Genomic DNA, 8,403 nt, shown 5'->3' with positions numbered 1-8,403 from the left:
AATAACTTTTCATCGTTAAGGTGTTGGGATGGTACAGACCAAGTTTGAAGTCCATCGGATGAAATCTCTAGGAGGAGTTCGTTAAAGTATAGCACCTTGACTTTTAGGCCTACTTCCTGTTGCCACTAGGGGGCGCTATGACTTTAAGTAAATATCGGCCTTTATTTGTCCTCAGGGTTGGACTCTTATGAATCCTGAAAAGTTTCGAGGTAATCGGACAACGTACACTCGAGTTACACCCACTTCCTGTTTCGGGCGGCGAACGCAAAAATGGCTGCCCCGCCACGGCCCACGCCCTATGACGAAAAGTTTTTCTTTTAACAACTTTTCATCTTTAACATCTTAAGATGGCACAGACCGAGTTTGAAGTTGATCGGATGAAATCTCTAGGAGGAGTTTGTTAAAGTACGACATGTAGAAATGGCCAAAATTGCACTAATTTCGAACTTTGAAATCAAAATGGCGGACTTCCTGTTGGGTTTAGGGTATGGCTCTAATGAAGTTTTTGTACATCTTGACATGTTACATATGTGTACCAAGGTTCGTGAGTCTACGTTAAACGCACTGCAGGGGCTCAATTTTCTTAACTTTCTAGGGGGCGCTAGCGAGCCATTTCTGTGCACCTATTCCCGAAACCCTTAAAATACGTAAATTTTCACCAGACTTGATGCGGCCGCCAAATTTGGTGGGTTTTTGAATATGTTAAGCCCCTCAAAAAGCCAATTCATTTGACGGGAAAAGAATAGAAAGAAAGAAAGAAAGAAAGAAAGAAAGAAAGAAAGAAAGAAAGAAAGAAAGAAAGAAAGAAATAATTCCTTCAGTTTCAATAGGGCCTTCGCCGCTGTCGGCGCTTGGGCCCTAAAAAATGGGACCAAATGTAGCGTTAGGAAGAGCTAGGTGTACACCAGCTGTCTGATGAGAGGAGATCCAGTTGTTGTTAAACTGGGTGGAGTACGGGACACAGGAGGTTTCTACCTGGAAGTTGGAAACTAACACTGTGATTGGCTGCAGAGACTCACTGTGATTGGCTGTAGAGACTCACTGTGATTGGCTGTAGAGACTCCACTGTGATTGGCTGCAGAGACTCACTGTGATTGGCTGTAGAGACTCACTGTGATTGGCTGTAGAGACTCACTGTGATTGGCTGTAGAGACTCCACTGTGATTGGCTGCAGAGACTCACTGTGATTGGCTGAAGAGACTCACTGTGATTGGCTGAAGAGACTCACCAGTTTGACCACAGCCTGACTGACGGACTGAAGACTCCTCTCTGTGTCTCAGTGTCTCTCGGCCTCCCTCTCTCTCTCCTCCCTCTGACTGGCCTCAGCCTGCAGAGAGAGAGACAGCTCCGCAATCCTGAGAGACAGACAGACAGGCAATCAGACAGAAAGACAGACAGTCAGACAGGCAGGCAATCAGACAGACAGACAGAGACACAGACAGACAGAGAAAGAGAGAGACAGACAGACATCAAGATAGACAGGCAGGCATACAGAGAGACAATCAGACAGACAGACAACAACAACTATTTAGATCAGTGTTTCTCAACGGGGGTTCAGAAGATGATGGGGGGGGGTCGTTGGAAGCAATATTTAGTAAAGGGGGGGTTGAGGTGCCGTTGGGGGGCGTTTGTTTGTGTTGAGTTATGTTGCAGCTAACGTTGCATTTGGAGGAAAAGAGTGGACGATAGAGATGGTTCATCTTTAGCCCTTCTTGGCATATTTCTTTCCGAGCTGCAGACACATCAGTCTCACGGTCAGACAGCTTCAAGTTTAACTACGGCAAATCAACTGGGACAAACATCATGACGCAAATGTGTCCTCTATAGCCTGCACTTTAGCACTCCCCTGTGGCATAAACATATACACTATACAGAGCAGTACAGTATTGCATTACATAATATACAACTGAGGACATAATGAATATATTTTAACACCCCCACTTGTACTCAGGTTGCCATACTCTAAGCAAAAAGAAAACAGAATGAATGTGGACTCCAGTCATACACATATCAATCTCCAAAAAGAGCACCTGTAAACCTCTGCAGTTTCAACTTAGCTACAGGTTTGGTCATTACATCAGCAATCATGTTATCAGTAGAACAATACATCAAAGTCACTCTTCCCTCACTCACAGTAGACCTGATGAAGTGGTACTTTATGTCGATATGTTTACACTTCCGTCTGTTTACAGGGTTTTTGGCGAGAGCTATTGTTCCCTGATTGTACTCATGTACTATAGTTTGTGTGTACTTGTAGTTATCTATACCTACCAGTAACTGCTCTAGGTATATACACTCCTGTATAGTTGAAGCTAGTGCCATATATTCCGCCTCGCATGTGGATAGCGCAACAGTAGATTGCTTTCTAGTTTTCCACGAGACCAGGGAGCTGTTCTGACTAAGGCTCACACAGTATCCCGTGGTACTGCGTCTGTCACTGGAATCAGCTGCCCAGTCGGCATCACTGTAGGCCTGTATACCTAGCTTTTCACTGTTTCTCTTAAAGCTTAACCCTTTCTCTGCGGTGCCTTTGAGATACCTTAGTACGTGCTTCACAGTGACCCACTGCTCCTCTGTAGGCTCAGCAAAGTACTGTGATAACCTGCTCACTACAAAACTTAAATCTGGTCTGGTACAAGTAGTCAAGTATATAAGACTTCCTACAGCCTCTCTGTACACCCTGACATCTTCCATCTTTACTGCACCCTCAGTATACTCTAGCTTTTGCTCACAGGGTGTTTCTCTGGTCCTACAGTCTTGCATATTAAAACGCTGTAGTATCTTGTTAGTGTACCTTTCCTGTGACATCTTTACACACCCATCTGACTGACTGAAATCGATACCCAGAAAATGTCTGAGTTTGCCCAAATCTTTCATTTTGAACTTTACTGCAAGCATCTTTTTCACCTTTTTCAGTCCCTCTTCATTGCTTGCTGCAATGATCAAGTCATCGACCCATATGATTATGATCACCTTCCCTTCTTTTGACTCTATGGCATAAACACAGTGGTCGGCTGGATTTTGTGCAAACCCATCCTCAGTTAGGCAATCGTGCAAAACCTTATTCCAATTTCGCCCGGATTGTTTAAGACCATAAAGTGATTTCTCTAACTTATAAACTATGCCCTCTCTCTCTTGATAACCCTCCTGAGGATTGATGTAGATCTCATAGTCTATGGGAGCGTGCAAGTACGCCATTTTCACCTCCATTTGGTGCAGGAGTAAATTCTCCTGTGCCGCTTTCTGTACCACCACGGGTAAAGGTTTTGTTCTCGTTTAAGGACTGAATTTCCTCATCCATGGCTTTTACCCATTCTTTTGAGTTAGCTGACCTCATTGCTCCCCCAAAAGTCTGTGGAATGCCACACGCCGCTCTGCAGCAGTAGTCTACCGTGATATGAACCCCATCACTATCACTGTCTTCAGTTACGAAGTCATCTAAGTAACTCGGTGTTCTTCTTTCTCTCGTCGGATACCTCCTACCCTCCGGATCACCATTTGTAACACTCTGTTGTGTTTGATTATGGTCACTAGACCTTGTTACTACACCTGGACTATCACAATGTGCACTTCTACTCCGTACACTTGGCTCTGGAGCATTTTCTGTACTCCCACTAACCCCCTGTTTGATCTCACTAGTCATAGCCATCACTTGGATCTGGCTCACCTGTCTGTGTCTGTTTTTCCACAGCTGCCTTGCTCACAAACTTCACTAGCCTGTGTTTTTGTACTTTGTTCGTATCTGGATGATATACCAAATATGCTGGGCTGTTCTTGTCATAACCTACAAAACGCCCCTGGTCACATCTGGAATCTAGTTTTCCCTTGTCCTGTTTGTACGTGTAGCATACAGACCCAAACTTTTGCATTTTAGATACATTAGGTTTCTTGTCTGTCAGCAACTCATAAGGAGTCTGCCATGTGCGCCTGTTAAAACACCTGTTGCGTACCATTGCTGCTGTTTGTACTGCGTAGTGCCATAACGGCTGTGGTAGCACACTTTCAACTATCATGCACCTACCCATCTCAAAAAGAGTACGCCAACCCCTCTCTGCAGTTCCGTTCTGGTGTGGGGAATACGGAGCTGACGCTTCATGTCTGATCTTGTTTTTCCTCTACAGTGCTTGGAATTCACTGCACGTAAACTCTGTTCTGTTGTCGGATCTAATGCACCTCACTTTCCCGTAAGGGGATACATCTGCTAGGAACTTTTCCGTAGCCTGTACTGCATCACTTTTCTTCTTTAGAAAATATACAAACACTGCGCTCGAGTAATCGTCAGAAAATGACTGCACATATTTGTAACCATCTATTGACTCTGTGGCTACTGGACCTGCAAGGTCTGTGTGTACCATATGTAAGGGAGCCTTTGCTCTGGTATCAGGGTCCCTATTTCTGGTTTGGGCAAACTTTCCCTGAATACACACCTCACACTCTTGTTCGGGTCTACCTGTTTTGCCCTTGATCTGCATACCTTCAACAACATTCTGCAACTTAAGAACATCGTCATAGTTACAGTGACCTAATATCTCGTGCCATGTCTGTATTTCATGACATGCATTACACTTATCATTAGACTCAGCTTCAGTATGCAAATAATACAACCTGCCATATACGTGAATGTTAAATCTGGTACCGTCTCTGGTTATCAGGGCGTCTTTATCTTCTTTGAAGACAACCGTAGCCCCACTCGTGGTCGCTGCCTTCACCGAGAGGATACTTTGGGGATAAGATGGTACGAACAAAGCATCTTTCAGCATCGCCTTGCGTCGCTGTCCTCTGCTGTCGATGAGGGAAACCTCAGCATTTCCTCTCCGCTGAGCGACCCCGCTGCACCGGGTGCCGTCTGCCAGCTCTACACTGTGCGTTTCTGGCCTGAACGCGGAGTCGAAACTTTTGAACATGGTTATGTCCGTGATGATATGAGATGTAGCCCCCGTGTCCACCATCAGACCCCTCTCCTGGATGCTGCATGCCGGCTGCCGCTGGGTATCGGTCCCCCCGTCTCTCATCTTGAACACGTAGTCTTCGTTGGCATCTTCTGAGGCTTTACTCACACCATCCTTTTTGACTTTACTGTCCTTGTCCTTACGTCTACACGCGGCGTCTTTGTGGGTGTCACTTCTGCAGAGACTACACCATGTCTTCTGTCGACATCCTTTCGCTCGGTGGCCTTTGGTGCCACACTTGAAGCACATCACCTCTGTGTCGTCTTTGTTCCAGCCACGTGCGCCGCCGTCTGGTTTTCCCTTGAGTCTTCATCACACTGTCGCTGGACTCAGCTGCTTTTATCTTCTTTGTTTCTTCAAAACTACGTAGTTTAGTCTTGAATTCTGCAAACGTGATTTTATCGTCTGTATGTGCCATATGTATTGCGAATGGCTTAAAACTTTCAGGCAATCCCTTTAAGACCATAGCCACTAGCAGTCCGTCTCCTAACGTCTCACCCGCGTTCCGCAGTGCTGTGATGGCAGTTTCTGCTCTGATGATATAGTCCATTACACTTTCATCGTCTGCCTTCTGGAGCGATGTCAACGTGGTGTACAAGTTTATTATACGGGGCTTTCCCCTCCCCGCATAATACTCTCTCAATATTTCCAGAGCTTTTCTTCCATTGTTGGGCGCATCCCTCCTAACTAATGAGAGGCTTTTGTCATCTAACAGTAAAATCAACTCTGCATATGCGTCAGCGTTTTTCTTCGCATCTGCTGCTATCTCGGCTTCTGACTGCGGTTCTTCTAGCACAGTGTTCTTTAGCCCTGATAAATGAAAATGTCCCAACATTTTGGTCTCCCAAACCTCATACTTAGTCTCATCTCCGTCGAACGTCAGTCGAGGCAATCTACACGCCCTTCGTTGTTCCGTCATGTTAGCTTGCTCTTTTCTTAGCTAGCAGTCCGTTAGCACGTGGTCCGTTCGCGAATTTCAAAACTGTGGAAACAAACTTATCTTCCAAACGACTCCTGGGCCCATAACCTGTTGAGTTACGGGACTCTCACACACCTCCACCAAACACAGCGCCATGTGGGGGGCGTTTTCTCAAAACGTTTTTTTCTATTTCCTCCCAAGACAGGCGATAGCAAACCTAGACTCTTCTAAGCATTAAAAACGGCTCTCACTAACTTTCAAAGGTTGGAAACTTATTTCCATTCGGCAGTAGGTGTCGATCTTCAAGTCGTTTGTTATCACCAGAATACTTTTCTGTGTGTGTGTGTGTGTGTGTGTGTGTGTGTGTGTGTGTGTGTGTGTGTGTGTGTGTGTGTGTGTGTGTGTGTGTCTGTGTGTGTGTGTGTGTGTGTGTGTGTCTGTGTGTGTGTGTGTGTGTGTGTGTGTGTGTGTGTGTGTGTGTGTGTGTGTGTGTGTGTGTGTGTGTGTGTGTGTGTGTGTGTGTGTGTGTGTGTGTGTGTGTGTGTGTGTGTGTGTGTGTGTGTGTGTGTGTGTGTGTGTGTGTGTGTGTGTGTGTGTGTGTGTGTGTGTGTGTGTGTGTGTGTGTGTGTGTGTGTCTGTGTGTGTGTGTGTGTGTGTGTGTGTGTGTGTGTGTGTGTGTGTGTGTGTGTGTGTGTGTGTGTGTGTCTGTGTGTGTGTGTGTGTGTGTGTGTGTGTGTGTGTGTGTGTGTGTCTGTGTGTGTGTGTGTGTGTGTGTGTGTGTGTGTGTGTGTGTGTGTGTGTGTGTGTGTGTGTGTGTGTGTGTGTGTGTGTGTCTGTGTGTGTGTGTGTGTGTGTGTGTGTGTGTGTGTGTGTGTGTGTGTGTGTGTGTGTGTGTGTGTGTGTGTGTGTGTGTGTGTGTGTGTGTGTGTGTGTGTGTGTGTGTGTGTGTGTGTGTGTGTGTGTGTGTGTGTGTGTGTGTGTGTGTGTGTGTGTGTGTGTGTGTGTGTGTGTGTGTGTGTGTGTGTGTGTGTGTGTGTGTGTGTGTGTGTGTGTGTGTGTGTGTGTGTGTGTGTGTGTGTGTGTGTGTGTGTGTGTGTGTGTGTGTGTGTGTGTGTGTGTGTGTGTGTGTGTGTGTGTGTGTGTGTGTGTGTGTGTGTGTGTGTGTGTGTGTGTGTGTGTGTGTGTGTGTGTGTGTGTGTGTGTGTGTGTGTGTGTGTGTGTGTGTGTGTGTGTGTGTGTGTGTGTGTGTGTGTGTGTGTGTGTGTGTGTGTGTGTGTGTGTGTGTGTGTGTGTGTGTGTGTGTGTGTGTGTGTGTGTGTGTGTGTGTGTGTGTGTGTGTGTGTGTGTGTGTGTGTGTGTGTGTGTGTGTGTGTGTGTGTGTGTGTGTGTGTGTGTGTGTGTGTGTGTGTGTGTGTGTGTGTGTGTGTAATCCTTCTCCTTTTACCCCTTGATAAGTGCCAGCTTGTTTTCCGTTGGAACAATTCGATTTTAGATTTGAATGAAAAATAGATTTGAATGTTAAATTGCTAGCTGTTTCTGATTGGCTACTGTTAGTGTTTGTAATAATAATAATAATAATAATAATAATAATAATAAGCATAATACATTTTATTTAAAGCCCATTTCATGACACCCAAGGTCACTTCACAAACAAAAAAGGACATTCAGATGATAGTCATCTCCTAAAGGTGCTGAGGTTCCCACCATGCAGCAGGTCTTTTGATAATACCTATTTATAGTTTGAATGTTACATATCTAGTCCTTCTGATTGGCTGCTGTTATTTCATTTGAATATCAAATGGTTGCATTTCTTTTTAAAACCTGTAAATATATATAATTTCTATTCACATGGCGTTTTTGATACCTGGGAAACTAATACATGTGTTGTTTGTCATTCAATGATTTGATTTGTTGATTATTTTTATAACAATAGTAACAACAATAATAGGCCTATATTAGGGCGTAATCATTAATATTCGGGGCATTTAGCCTACATAATATTTGATGGGGGGCGTTAGGGACCTGGATAATGGATAGGGGGGCGCTGGCACAGAAAAGGTTGAGAACCAGTGATTCAGATAATCCATTAATCAGTGTGAGTATTTTCTGATGATAAAACAGGTCAACTTGTGTGATGTCAGCGTGTTAAATGTGAATATATACAGGACACTGAAGATCTGAGTTGGGGACATATTTTACTGGCTGAAGAAGACTACAGATGAAGAATGATTTACCGTTCTGTCAGCTGGGAAACTTTAGTCTCGTCAAGAAGCTTCAACTCTGAAATCTCTCACTGCTCCTCCTCCTCCTCCTCCTCCTCCTCCTCCTCCTCCTCCTCCTCCTCCTCCTCCTCCTCCTCCTCCTCCTCCTCCTCCTGCTCTTCCTCCTCCAGTTCTCCCAGGGAGAAGGTCCCCAGGGTTGAGGAGGAGATAAGAGGAGGCAGAGACACTGAGGAGTCCTGGGGAGGGAGGGTGAGTGAGGAGTCCTGGGGAGGAGGGAGGGTGAGGGAGGAGTCCTGGGGAGGGAGGGTGAGGG

Source organism: Perca flavescens, unplaced genomic scaffold (genome assembly GCF_004354835.1).
Source record: "Perca flavescens isolate YP-PL-M2 unplaced genomic scaffold, PFLA_1.0 EPR50_1.1_unplaced_scaf_2, whole genome shotgun sequence".
Lineage (NCBI taxonomy): Eukaryota > Metazoa > Chordata > Actinopteri > Perciformes > Percidae > Perca > Perca flavescens.
The sequence above is the reverse complement of the archived record's forward strand: the minus strand, read 5'-3'. Positions refer to the sequence as shown.